Here is a 14989-nt window from a genome sequence, read left to right on the forward strand (position 1 = left end):
GTTTTCGGCCACTTCGCAAGACATGTAAGTGTTTTCTGTTCCTTTGAAAAAGGCTTGGCCAGAGAGAAAACATTTCCCTAAGGAGACAGTGGTGAGACATCCCAGGATCTGTTCATTCCTATAGTGTAGGTCCACATTGGCACCTTCTTTACCTCCACTTGAGTGCAGGTGGTTGCTGCCCAGGAGTCACTGCTAGATAGGATTATTGACCAACTGCGTGGGAATAAATGTTTAGGGCTTGAAACATTTATTAGATGTTCCAAATGACAGTGTTAAGAGGGATATCAGTATGAACTGGACTAAAACACTCTAGAAATTTGACATTTTCTAGGACAGTGGCATCAACTACAGTAGGAAAATTGAAGCTGTTCCTTTGAACTGGATATCACCTACCAACTAATTAGTGGTGGTGAGTTGGAAAAGGGGGAAAGGAGGTAGTGGGATCGGGGGATCCCGCTTTTGTGGAACTAGGGTCCTCACACACCCAGCAAGCTAGGTGTCATGCTTCATCATATGGACCTGCTCCTCGTTGAGCCGGCGCTGCAATGCTCAACGGGCACCCGCGAAGGGGCTCTTTGTCGGAGATCTTTTATTCCTTTGCCGTATGATGAAGTGGGGGTGCGTGGCCCGTGGGCGTGTAGATAATGAGTGGTGCTGTGGGTGTAATTTAAAAAAGGTTGGATATTCCAAGAAGATGCGTTTTATTCTGGTTGGTAATCCACCTTACTAAAAAGAAATATATAAAATAGAGTGGCACCGGCCCTAACGAGGGATATTCATTCAATATTGTGCTCTTCTCTCTGGGTCGACATGTTTCTTGCCCTGTTGGTCAGTTAGTACCGTGGCAATTCTTCAGGACCTACATATGTATAATAAGTGTAAAAGGGGTTGGTGTTGAATATCTACACTAAATGGTGCTGCTAATTAGATGTCAGATGTGTTGATCTTTCCCAGTATTTGCACAAAATAAATTGCATTTATATATGCTTATTACCCTTGAGGAGGGGAGGCGTTTTAATAATTTAAATATCACTATTTCTCTTACAGCACTATGGCTATAGAAAGCTTAATGCTGAGAAAAGGTAACATTGTTTTAATGTAGCGTACAAAAGTGTGAATCTACTGCCTAAATCAGGTGCTCTTGCAAGTATACTCGAAATGTGCTGAAATGTACTCATGATACACCTGCTAAACATGTATGTGAGGGCTTAAGATCTGATATAACTTCTTGTGATGCCAGTTCCTGTGATGTCACCTGCTGTGATGTCACGCACCGTGATGTCACACGCTGCAATGGCACGTGCTGCGATGCCACTTGCATACTGATTAACTAGGTTAGTACCCCCACTTTTTTTTTTTTAGGACTTGTGCCCTGGGCCCATTACGATGAGGCCCTAAAAGCTCCAAAAGAAGGTCACCGCCTTTCCGGGCCGTATCGTAATCGCCCCAAAGCGAGGAAGTCCTCAACTGTAACCCCACCTAGGAGTGCCATAGGACTAAGCGTTTGTGCGGTGTATTCCCCATCAAAAACTGCATTTTCTACACTTTTTTGGGGCATTTTTAAAAGTCTAGGAATGTATGGTTCCTCCTAATCAATTGCAAAATGCAAAGGTTCTCAAATCAGGAGGATACCCTCGTGATAAAGGTGGTAAAACGCGGTCATCCAGAAGGGTACTCTGATAAAAAGTTGCATAACTAGGGTCTGTCGTGAACAACAAACCAGGCGAGAGGGAGAGAAGAACAATTTCCAAGAACTACTGGGACAAGAAGGCAGCCAATGGAAACAAAATAAAGCAAAAACTACCTTGCTCTCCGAAACAAAAATTGTGCCAACAAAAATTAGGAAAGAAACAACAAAAACACATGGTAAAAGCACGATAAGCGGAATATTTTTAAATACATTTGCATCCATTGTGGTTCTGCCTGAGACAAGCTTGTTTGTATTGTATGGCCAAGAAGAGAGCCGGTTGGGAAACTCGCACCGAGATCAGTGTGGACTACAGGCCAATGCACACAGAACACAACATAATGTGTACACTTTAACCCAAACACCTATCTCGCCCCTCATAATTTACTCTTTCTCTAATTTGTGACTCTTTGAAGTTTTGGATGTTGTACTGAAAATCTTTGGCATTACTATATCACAGTTTGTATGCACTGTATTTTTTCGCACACGGAGGACTGTATGACATTCATTCATCATAAGATTATTTTTCATGTGTTTTTACCGGTTTTCTTGTACGGTTGATTTAGAGGACGATGAATGCAAAAAATGCCATAGCGTATTGTAAGCAGATTTCTGTGCATGTAACACACATTTTCTATTTAGAGTGAAATAGTAATACTGCTCCAAACATTCTGAAATGTCATTTCAATGTGTGGAAAATCCGGGCCCGCTGCACTACAAAAAAGTGGCACCTTTGAATGAGGAAAAACATGTGGAAATGCTGTAAACCAGATGAAATATGAAATACATTACAATACACAATACACTTTACGTATTGTGTTTATATATTTACTTAAATAAGTAGCTGGGTTTGGAACAGTGTAAATTCGGGCTCCACACATTTATGTGCAATGTATACTTAGGGTCTGATCCTGATGTGGGTTGGAAAGCTTCCAGACCGAATCGGTTTGGAAATGGTTTCCGACCCACTCGGATCGGGAGAGTCCGACCGACGGAGTACGATGCATCCGGATGCTTCCAGATACGATTTGGTTGGACTCCCATTGACTTCAATGGGAGCATATGTTCTTAACCGCATCATAATTGGGCCCCGGGTCGGGAAGACACTTTCCCAATCCCATTTGGAAGGAGCAAATGCCATTAGGAGGCCTTCCTAACCGCATCAGAATCAGGCCCCAGATGGGAATGCTTTCCTAACCACATCGGAATCAGGCCCTTAATGTGTATTTAACATATTAATTTGTTTGCATTGTATTAACCAAATATAGTAGGTGGTTGTTTTTACCTTAGTGAGAGCCATCCATATATTTAGCTGAATTGTAACCAATGTATTCACATTTCAGTAGAACCACACTCCATGTAATCCATGTAATCCATGCATTTACTCATGCTAGCTGCACTCGCTCAGAAGCCATGTTGAATTAAAGTTGGCCTAACTTGTAACCAGGCCGAAGTAACACAAAGGTCATATTTAGAAAATGCCTTGCATGTTCCATGTTCTTTTTCACTCTGTAGGTGTTTTGCCAAGCTTTTGGTTAGCTAGAATAGGCTTATTGTTATTGTACTGAAGGAATCGTTTGTTAGAAACTCAATGGAATTTGGCAATGGATATGGAGACTGTGGTGGTGGCAGAGATCCTTCTGTACCAGGCACACCGTACCGATGGTACATCTTAGGTCATGCAGATCTATGGATCTTTATCCAACACTGGGAAACTAGGGACTGTTTGATTGGCACAGATAAGAAGAGACTTCCAGAACTTACTTTCACGCATTAATTGCGTGTTCCATAGACCCTGTCTTGACTTTGTTAAGAGAAGACCTATTCTTAACTCTGCTGATTTTCCCCTACCCGGGTGTTGAGCTTGATGCCTGAGCACTTTTGCCCATCTCCTGAATCTGATGCTGACTCCTTTCTCTTAGAAATCCCCCAGATACGTTTGATGCTTTATTTAGAATAGGGAAACTCCTTTATGGAACCCATCTACCTGATATTCTGTGCACTGTATGTAGTTATTATTTGCATTTCTCCTCATAATACACACATTTAGATAACATGAGCATTTGGATATTAATGCTTATTCTATAAATTTACTTATCTGCTGATAAAAGATTGCACTGCAACTTTGACTAAATTGCTAATAAAACCTTCATGGTTTTGACATCATCCATTCTGTCGTTTCTGTGGAGCCACTTTGGTTTCACTCTCATTACTATGTATTGGTGGTGCTAGCTCTTTTCTTACACTTCATGTCGCCAATCTAAGGTCCATAGACCAGTGGAGGTTCCTTTCTGACAATTATATTAAGAGATTGAGATTCAAGGATCCCCTCTCCATCCGGTTCATAAACTTCCCCCCTAACACAAGTGCCTCTTGAAAATGCTTGCCATGAGCTCATCCAATAGATCTGTCGTCATTGACTATTGCATCTCTGTGAAACGTGGGGGAGCACTCCATTTGTTGTGGCAGTACGCCTACCCTTTGCTGTTGATAAAGTGCCACATGTGTGTGGTATCATGGGATCTCCTCAGGCCTTGAAGGCTTTCCCAGGAGTAGAATGCCCGAGCTCCTTTCATGTTTTCTCTCTTCTTGGTCTTTTTTGCCCTGAACCCCCAAATTTATCTTCTTTTTTTGTGAGAGAAAATAGTCTTCAGTACCCAAGTTTGTAAGGGTCTTGAAGAAGGAGTTCAGACCACTTCTACAAATAATAAATGTTAGATTGCAAAGTGAAGTGGAAATTTGGTAGCGGCTCTATTTGTTTTGTATCTTTTTATTAAACAGACTCGACATAGAGGTACAGTTTCACAATAGTCAATAAAGGGGTTTACAGTGAAATCAAATAAGCATACAAATACAATAGTATAGTTCGTTGGAAATCAGGTGGAGGGGGGATCATCACTGTCAATATCACGGGGAGGAGTACATACGTTGCCGCAGTATTCATTCCAGGGGGCCCATATCTTAGACCATTTTCGGGCACAGCCACGGGCCATGAAAACTGTTTTTTCTCTTAGCATACACCAATCAAGGTCTTTCTTCCAATTTGTAATTGTGGGTGTATGTGAGGCTCCCCAGAGCTGCGCAATATTTCTCTCGGCGATCATGCAGCCGAGTGTGAACCATTGCGTGGTGTAAGTGTTGAGGTCGGTAGGTTCCCAGATGTTAAGGAGGCATCTAAGCGCTTCTGGCTTAACTTCTACCTCCAACGTTTCACTAATGACTGCGGTTATTTTACACCAATACTCCTGGATCGGCTCACAGTGCCATAATATGTGCATGAACGTGCCCATTTGTGTGCATCCTCGCCTACAAGACCCATCTGTCAGCCCACCATGTGAACCATTTGGGGACCTGTTATGTAAATTCTGTGCAGGATCTTAAGTTGCACCAGTCGGAGTCGTGCCGGGATTGCAACAGTTTTGGGGGAGGAGACCGCTGCTTGCCAGCTTTCATCGTCTAATTCGATGCCTTCTCCAGTCCATTTTTCTCATAGTGTCAGTAGGGGGTCTTCCATATTATTAATGAGTTTTCGATAGGTTAGGGAAATGTCCTTTTCGGGTGGGTGGCCGTCTAGTAGTCTGTCCTCTAATGGGGAGCTATCTGATGGAGTGGAGTTACGGGGCAACACTGTTTGCAAAGCGTGTCGGACTTGCATGTATCGAAAAAGCTCAGAATCTGCCAGTGCATATTGACTTTGGAGAGTGTCGAAGGGTTTCACGCCCCCTGCGTTCCAACGGTCCCTAATGTGGGAGATGCCAATTAGATCCCATTTGTCAAAGCCTTTGGAATTTCCCAAGTCTCCTTGTTTTTGTGAGTCCCATAAAGGTGTGGTGGGAGTCAACTTATTGTTCAAGCCGAGCGACTTGGTTGCGGAATGCCAGATTTTATTTGTGTGGTTGGTGGGGCCAAGTGAGTGGGTATCTGTTTGGTTTAGAGTATAGTGCACAGGAGTAGGCCCCATTCGGAAGAAGCCAACGATCCATAAGGAACCCCAGGTTGTCAGGGCAACCCTATGTGCCATGATTTATTGCTGTAAGATGTGCTGCCTAGTAATATTTTTTTATGTCAGGTAATCCGATTCCGCCTTCGTACCAGCTGAGTGGGAGTTTTTGTAAAGCAATACGCGGTCTACCTCCCCAGAGAAGGTCTCGCTGGAGCCCTTCAATTTCTTTAAAATACGAGTTTGGGACAGGGTCAGCTGAGTTCTGTAGGGCATATAGGAAACGGGGTAGGGACATCATTTTAAATAGGGCCGCTTTGCACACTAGAGAGAGCGGAAGTAACTTCCAGTTTGCAATGTCACATTTGAGTCTTTGCAGTGGGGGAACCAGGTTATGGGCGTATCTGACAGAGGGGTCAATGAAATGAATATGCCTAGGTATTTGAAGCCTTCTGAGACTATCGGTATAGGGCAATTCCAGGGTAACGGAGGAGGGCCCCCCAAGAGGACATATAGAAGAGATTTTTGCCAGTTGACACGAAACCCAGAATATCTGCCAAAAATTTCCAGGATGTCGAATACGGCAATCAGGGATCTCTTGGGGGGTCATGAGATACAGAAGGATATCATCCGCATATAAGGAGATACGGTCTTCCCAGTCTGCCGACCATCGCATGCCATGGATCATTACATCCTTACTGATCCATGCCACAGGAGGTTCAAGGGCCAAAGCAAACAATAAAGGAGAGAGGGGGCATCCCTGGCGGATCCCCCAGCTAAGTGTGAAGGTCTATGATTTTTTGTTGTTCACAACTATTTGAGCCATCGGCGCGCTATACAATAATCGCACCCAGCGGCTGAAAGTCAGCCCAAATCCCAGTTTTGCAAGTACGGCAAAAAGGTAAGGCCATTCCAGTGTATCAAATGCCATAGTGGCATCTAGGGAGACTATGATTGCATCTTCACATATGGTCGGTACCCTGCCCAGGACCCCGTGCAATCTATGCAGATTTAGAGCAGTATTCCTCCTTGGCATAAACCCTGATTGATCCGGGTGTACTAAGTCCCCTATTACATTGATCAGCCTATTGGCAAGTACTTTAGGTAGGATTTTAGGTTCTGCGTTTAGCAATGATATGGGGCGGTAGGAGGCGCAGTCAGTTTTGGGTTTCCCTTCCTTGTAGATTGTAACAATGGTTGCAATTCTCTGATCTAGTGGCAGTGATCCCTGCTTAAGGCTGTCTTCAAACATGGACTTCAAATATGGAGCTAGTTTATCTTGATGGAGCTTATAAAGTTCGATTGGGATACCGTTTGGGCCCAGGGCTTTACGAGAGTGCAGCGCTCGTATCGCGATCGCTATTTCATCCGTGGTGAGGGCACTATCCATACTATCTTTCATAAGGTCCGAGGAATCTGTCTCAGGGTATGGCGCCACCAAGCTGTAGACTGTGTGAAAGTGGGCTGCAAATTGCCTGGCTATGTCTTGGCGGTCTGTGATGGGGAACATGTCAGCGTCTGTAAGTTCTGGAACGAGCCTACTGGCATGCTCCTTTTTATCCAGCCAGTCAGTTAGTTTTCCAGCCTTGTCTCTCGAGTCATATATCCGGCCCACCCTATCTTGTCCCTTTATTTTGGTATTCGTCCTGGTGTAAACTGAGTGAGTGAAGGGCCTCAGGAGTGGCATCAGAGTTCCCATCTTGTTTAAGACAGTAAATCTCTTGTTCTACGTCAGAGATGTCTTTGATCCTGTCCTTTTTTGATCCTGCTATTAAGGAAAGGGCTTGGCCCCGGACCACTGTTTTAAAAGCTTCCCATAATATTTGCGGGGACTCAACGGTGTGTTCGTTCTCCAAGAAATATTCGTCAATGGATTTACTTAGGTATTTCCATATTTTTGGGTTTTTGAGGTACCAGGGATTTATTGAGGCAACGCGTCCAACTTGTGTGTGGTCTAGGACTATGTGGACGCATAGAGGGGAATGGTCGGAAATACCTCTGGTCAGATGTTGGATCTCATGGAAATCCGCGACTTGTGGAGCCGGGACAATTATGTAATCAAGGCGGGAGAGACTATTGTGCGCCCCGGAGTGAAAAGTGTGTTGAATCTTGTCCGGATCGTATGTTCTCCATCCATTTATCAACCCCATCGCCTCCAAAAAATTGGAAAAAGAGTGTACAGCTTGGAGGGTTGTGCGAGGGGGTGTCTGTCTAGTGAGCCCGATAATATTGAGTTAAAGTCGCCGCCGAGCACCAGGTGTCCATCAGGCAGAATTAGCAGCACAGCACTGAGGTCAGTGAATGTTACAGCCTGCAGCCCTGGAGGCGCGTATATCGACATGAAAGTGATGGTTCGGCCCTCCCAAGTGCCCGTGACCCCCATATATCTGCAGCGGTCATTTACACAGGTGGACGTGAGTGATAGGGGGAATGATTTTTTTTGCATGATGCCCACTCCCCTGGAATTAGACGCATAGCCGCCGTGCCCCACCATTGAATATCTCCATCTATGCATAGCTTTGCACGTGTTGAGGTGAGTTTCCTGAAGTAGTACAATGTCCGGTGATAGTCTCTTAATATATTGCAATACAACACTTCTCCTAATCTTGTCCCCCAGCCCGTTAACATTCCAATTTAAGATTTTAACTTCTTTGTTACACTGCACTCCTATTGACATGTACGTAGGTCGCAACTACTGGCGTCCCAATTATGCACTGTACCAACAAGATAACGCAAAAAAAATGAACAAGAAAAAACAATCCCTCCCAACAACCCTCCACCCTGCTCCCCTGCACTCTGGGCTCAGAACTGCCCATGATTCTTAAATGCAGAGTGCCTGTCGCCCAACAATACTGCTAAAAGAAGAACGTGGGGGGAGGCCTTAGCATCCCGTCAACCCCCATTTCGTACCGTTACAGATTACAGGTGCGTTACAAGGTTGATACTTGGACCACAGTCTATTAAGTACTTTAATACACTGGTGTATGGTTCGACGTCTTTGAGTGTCAGGTATGTGAGCGGAGCTCAAGTTATGGAGGGAACAGGTGGATCAAAGCGATCAAAAGCCGTTCAATAAAGATACATTATCTCTCTCAATGGTCGTTGGAGCTTCTTTCCGGTGAGGTTCTCCAGCTGTCCAGCCAGTCAGATGCTACCTTTGGTAGGTCGAAGAAGCGGGTTTTCCCATCGACCTCAACTCGCAGGCGCACAGGGAAGAGCATGGCGTATTTTTATAGCAGACCTTTTTCCCGGAATCTTTGCTTGACATTCAGGAATGAGCGTCGACGCATTTGCACTGTCCGGGTGAAGTCGGGAAAGAAGGCGATTTCTGAGTTGTCCAGGTGGATCAGAGGAGCGACCCTTGCGGCTTGTAGAATTGTATCTCTAGATCTATAGTTTATCAGCCGGGCCAGTATCGGACGGGGCGGGGGGGCTCCTGGCTTTGGGCGACCCCCGGGCACCCTGTGTGCTCTCTCGATCACAAACAGCTTGGACAGGCCCTTCGGTTGCAGCTTCGTCGTGATCAGGTTTTCAATTAACAGGTCTGTGGCGGGACCCTCCGATTTCTCCAGCACCCTAAGAGCGCGGATGTTGTTGCGTCTTAAGCGTCTCTCATAATCGTCCAGCTTGTCCTCTGTGAACTTACAGAACACTTGGAGCTCCCTGACGTCTGTTTGCAACTGCAAAGTGTCTTCCACAAGGCTGGCGGTGGTAAGCTCCAGCTGCTTGACCGTTTCTCTATATTTTGTAAGATCGGCCCTGATCAGTGTCACTTCCGAGGAGAGAGTGTCAATGAATGGAGGGAATGTACTAGGGGCCCCCGGCAGCTGGCACCATCGGAGTATGAAAGTTAATAAACGTCTGCTCCGCTCTCACAAATGTAGGCCCTTCTGAGTCTCTTCACTGTTTGCAGAGATAGCCCTCCAAGATAGAACCAGCATTAAAGTCATCCTCAAATGGAGAGGCGCGAACTGTCAATGTTCCAGGGTCCGGGCCGCGCCAGTCGCAGGCTGATGTTTTTGCTTAAGATTGGCGACCCCCCGGGATGGTTTAAGGGGAGGCCCACCGGCACTCTAAGGTCTTGCTGTGGTGGGCACAGCTGCACCGGGTCTCCGTCCACACCACCAGAAGGTCCCAGGCAATGCTTCACACAGTCCCGGCCCCAAGCGAGGTCGCGGGTGTTGGCTCGTAAGGTTTGGCACTGCTGTAGCTCCTGCGCATAGGATCACTCCCCTTTAGATGGGAGCCCAAGGCTCCCGGTCCGGTCGTCGGGACCCGGCCTCATCGCGGCAGGTCCGGCCAGTAGACTTCAGACAGCGGGCCGGAAAATGGGATTACGGCATCACAGTGCTCGGGGTGCTATTGGGTGTTGATGTGCCTCACGTCCGAGTTCTTCCAGCCCCCCCGGGGATGGGGGAGAGGGTGCCCGCCAGCTCACTCTGCGCCCGTGACGGCAGGCGCTCCTACGCAAGGCCCCGGCTTTTCCGCTCAGAAGGCCTCAAGCGCCGATGCGGATATCTTTAGGCCCAGACGTCTGTTCGCAGTCGGAATTGCAGCAGTGGGCACCGCTACTCCTCCAGTGTGCAGATCCAACACAAGACATGTACTGAGACCAGCTGGGATTGAAAAATTGTGAAAGATAGGGTAAGACTTGGCTAAGACAATGAGGGCAAAACAGCAGGCAGATGATATGAAGGTAATCTGAACTTGAAAATAAAAGATCTTTCTCAAGTGTACACTGAGAGATTTAATAGTGACTTTTGTGGTGAAGTATGCAACACTGCTGTCCTTATCAGAATGATTACCAATACAAAGATCATAATCTATGCTTTGTTGGGGTTGTATTTCAGAACATTCAAACTCACCCCTTCCTGAACTCCAAGCAAGCAGATGGGCCAAGAAGATTGAGATGAAGAAATCTAATCGTCCAACTGGACAAGGAACTGAGGGTCGTAGGCATAGATTTTTGCTTTATAACTGAAGAAACAAATGAGATGTGCTTGAGATCTAACACTTCTTGAAGAGCATGGCAGACACGGTGAACTCTGCAGGTATGCCACCTGAATATTGCAGCTAGAATTTCGAGGTATAAAAATATGCAAGTTAAAATATCAGATCCACAATATCAAAAGGTAAGCAACTATAGATTTTCTATACCTAACTCCACTTATATGTACTCTGACGATACATATAGCTTCAAGATGCATAGATACTGAGTTAGGAATAGTAAACTTATACTCCTTCCATATGCCGCTACCTTTCGATATTTTGATGTTAAATATTTTCTCCATGATATTGTTGTATCGCATTGATATTCTTAGCCTCGATATTCAGTAGTAGAAACAACTCTGTAGGATCCAGCACACTCATTACAAATGTTGACACTGGGGAAGGGGTCAACATAAGATGTTGCATATGCTGTAAAAAAGGAGGTAAATAGGTTTTCCACCACCCAGAGATTCCTGAAACTCAGAGAGTTGAAGCCGTTTCTGTTCCTCTGCCTGTATTGGAGCCCAGCTGCTGAGGGTCCGGAAGGTCCCCTTCTTCGAGTTGATATGCATACTGTTAGTGAATTAAGTACCTTGTATACTCCATCTCAAAGATGATGGCTATCCCATCCACCATATTACAAGTGCATTAAAGTCAATGACATTTTCAATGGATCAGATACAATATCAGGCAACATCCTGTTCACCAACCTATAAACAAGTACCTTTTTCTCAGCTACTTTGCTAGGGGCAGGGTGATAACATGGTAATTAATGGTAAAGGAAATGAAAGCAGACGTATACATGACTGTGGAAGCCTCGGTACACAATAAGTGCTGGTGGTTGTAGGTGGTGCACACTGGGCCTCATCTTTGACATTTGTGAGGACCTTGGTTACTTTTTCATCATCAGACTTTTTTCCAGCGTGAGGGAAGCAGAAAAGGGAGACAGAAGGAGTGAGAGAAAGATATGAAAACAGTGAAATGAGCAAGAGGCATGAGTGGAATTAAAACTAGGCAGCCTTGGTATAGGAAAGCCTTGGCATTTGGCACTGTCCGCTGTGGGTTGGCAAGAAAATGTTTGCCCTGCACTCACTGGTTTACTATTTATGTCCTGCTTAGGCTTACCGGGATTTGAATCACAGGTCAAAGCAGATGTCCCCAGTGTTTAAATCAATGAGCCATCTTAGTGGCATAATGGCTGTCGACTTTGTTTCACAGGTCTTGGCTGCAAGAAGCCGGCAGTCCTACAATGGGACTTCCTGACCACAGAGCTGGATGTGTGGTCAGAATCCTTTGATTATATTTTACTTCATCCACTACAAATCTCTGCACACCCACAGGTCAGAAATAGGCCGTAATCACGATTTTAATGTGTGAGCACAGATGTGAAACCAAATGAATTCTAGCAAACGGTGCAAAGATTTTCAATGCTACAGACAAGGTTTAATTTTCACACCTGGATTCACTTTAAGAAGGAAACATTTTTGTGCCTTTTGCAGTAACTTGATGCCACCACTAGGCGGAACCCTACCTCAACTTCAGAAGCACTGATTCCCGGCTGTTAATATTTTGCCACCATATCCAAAACTAAATTGCTGAGGCCTCAGGTCTAGAGCCTAATCCATCTTTCAAACATCAGCTCCTGACATATTTCAGCATTGCCTTCCTGGGCTTTGGCATTGACCCTCACTAGCAGCAGTATTCTATGTCAGCTGGTAAGAATGAGGCTAGATTATGATGCAATTAGCACATTGGACACCCACACAGTTGCATCCATGGCAATGTCGAAATGAAAAGACAGAGGGAGTCATTAGGATGGCGGGCAGATTGCCACCGCCGGCCTGGCGGGGGCAATCCGCCTGCCATCCTCAGCTAAATGCCCCCCCACCATATTAGTATGGCGGGGGTGACCACGGAGGACGGAAAGACCGTCCGCCGCTTTTCCGGCCCGGTCGCCTTGCGACAGGGGCGGAAAAGGTCTAACATGGTGGTGGTGTCTATTTGACACCGCCAGCCATATTACGATGGCTCAGGATAGATGCCACCGCCACGGAAAGGCATGCGGTCTTCAATTCGGGGGCCCCCTGCATGCCCCGGAGTGAAGGAGAGGTTGGGGTGCACAGGGGGGGTACCTGTGGTACCCCCCTGCATTTGCATTAACAAAGCGGCAGGCACCGCGCGGTGCCTGCCGCTTTGATGCATTCATGCATGTTCAGTATTGTGGCGGGCGGTGCTGAGAGCTCCGCCCGCCACAATGCTAAATATGCAGGATGCGCCTGCCACAGTGGCGGGCGCATCCTAATGCCCCCCCCATATGGCGGGCGGTCCCAAAGTCCAATAGGATGGCGGGCGGACTATGTCCGCCCGCCATCCTAATGACCCCCAGAGTCTCCAGGAGTCTCTGCTTAGTCTGGGTCAGTGGTCTAGCCTTGCTTGGTGTCTGTGCGATAAGGGTCAAAATTAATGTAACGCAAAGTTAATATTACATGACATTGAGAGAAGGCCATCAAGAAGGGCCTCACAGTCGAAAACGCACAAATAAACTGACGCAATGGGTAAAGTAGCATAAAATGCCTATATTTCCTCTTCCAGAGCAGATGATGCTTTTGCGGTTGCTGCTCAAGACAGAGTGCCGTTGAAGTGTGGTACAATGAATATGTTCGTGTAAAAGTATGAGGTATGGGCACACTGCGTTCCTTTAAAAGTTTATATTTTCAATTCCACATTCGTCAAATTCAGAGCGTGCTAGACAGAGTGGCGCCTCTCGTCGTAGGCTTCTTAGCTATAAATCACAATGTAGTGCTTCCCATCAAAGCGTGAGAGCATCCCCTGGTGCACAGCTCACAAATACTTCTGGTTATCCCAGAATTCATCCAACGTTCACTCAACAAAATAAAGTTAGACTTATTTCGAATTTATTTCATTCATAAGTTTTTGAAAAGTTCATATTTCATATATGGTTGTTTTCTTAAGGATTATAATCATTTCAAATCCATTAGTCCAATGCATTTCGGTCATTACTTGACCTTCATCAGGGACAATCAGCTGAAACAAGGTATAATAATACACATATCAATCATCAGTCATATCTCAAAAAACATGTCTCAATAAACATAAAATATAATCATTATATAGTTATCAAGGACCTTATAAGCCAACATGTTGTGCAAAGTCGTGTTCATGCGTGATATCCCCAGTGCATAAGTGTTCCGTGACATAAATATCACCAAAGTAAACGTAATGCTGCCAACTCGGCACTCACATTTGCTTCTATTCAAACGTTTCTACAATAATGTCTCGGCTGATAAAGTAAGATAAGAGCAAATGACACACTTAACATCCAGCTCTTTAGTTATGGGTATATGAACTTTTCAAAAACTTATGAATGAAATAAATTCGAAATAAGTCTAACTTTATTTTGTTGAGTGAACGTTGGATGAATTCTGGGATAACCAGAAGTATTTGTGAGCTGTGCACCAGGGGATGCTCTCACGCTTTGATGGGAAGCACTACAATGAATATGTTCTCATATTTTAGGAAATATAAAAATATGTAAACTGCAAAAAAATTCTTGTTTTTGCCAATTCCATTCGTTTTCAAAATTTATATTGCTGCCCAGTGTTCATACGTAGCTTTAAATCAGATAGAACATCTAAGATGTCATTGTTGGGAAAAGGTGTCCGCTAATAAAAAAAAATTAATTGTTGCAGTGAATTCCTTCCCAGCCCAGCACCCCCCTCTCCCCCGCCTCCACACTAGCAGGTGTTGTTAATCATTTGATCATAGTGTGGACTCTGGCAGTGGCAACCCAATGAAAACATGCCAGAGCTAGCACGGGTAGGCATACTACTTTAGGGTGGAGAGAACTGGTTTGCGAACGTGAGCTTGTAACGCTGTTTCTATCCCAGACAGGGGTATTTCCTTCCAGGATGGCTGGAAGGGCTGTGCATTGATTTACTTGAGGGGTTTAAAAGACAAGTGCCACATCTTTAAAGGGAACCTGACTCCAACCGGCTTTAATTGAACATAAGATGGCAGTAGTAGAAGTGACATCACATGCCTTTAGGCATCCAGTGATATCACAGGAAGTGATGCAGCATGAACTTTGATGCCAGTGCCATCACTGGACTGCTGAAGAAATCACAGGAAATATGTTACAAAATAACTTCAGTAACATCCAGAACCCAAGTAAAATCACAAGAAGCAGCATAGAATGTCAAAGTGACGTTCCAGCTGTGGGGGGTACGACCATTAACTGTGCTACAAAATGCCTGACCATCAGTTCCTTGCGTGTAACATCATTACAGACTGGTGCTTAAAGCTGTCTGCATACGAATTCCACTCTAAAGTGTTGCTACAGAGTCAAAAGACAC

The 14989-nt window shown here is 45.3% G+C and overlaps 1 protein-coding gene across 2 annotated transcripts in view; it reads right to left on the reverse strand.

Moving 5' to 3' along the window:
- Window positions 1-14989, reverse strand: part of LOC144752173 (vascular endothelial growth factor receptor kdr-like) — a 655129-nt gene that overhangs the window by 30334 nt on the left and 609806 nt on the right. The window lies entirely within an intron of this gene.

The sequence above is a fragment of the Lissotriton helveticus genome, chromosome 4_2 (genome assembly GCF_964261635.1).
Source record: "Lissotriton helveticus chromosome 4_2, aLisHel1.1, whole genome shotgun sequence".
In the NCBI taxonomy this organism is placed as follows: domain Eukaryota; kingdom Metazoa; phylum Chordata; class Amphibia; order Caudata; family Salamandridae; genus Lissotriton; species Lissotriton helveticus.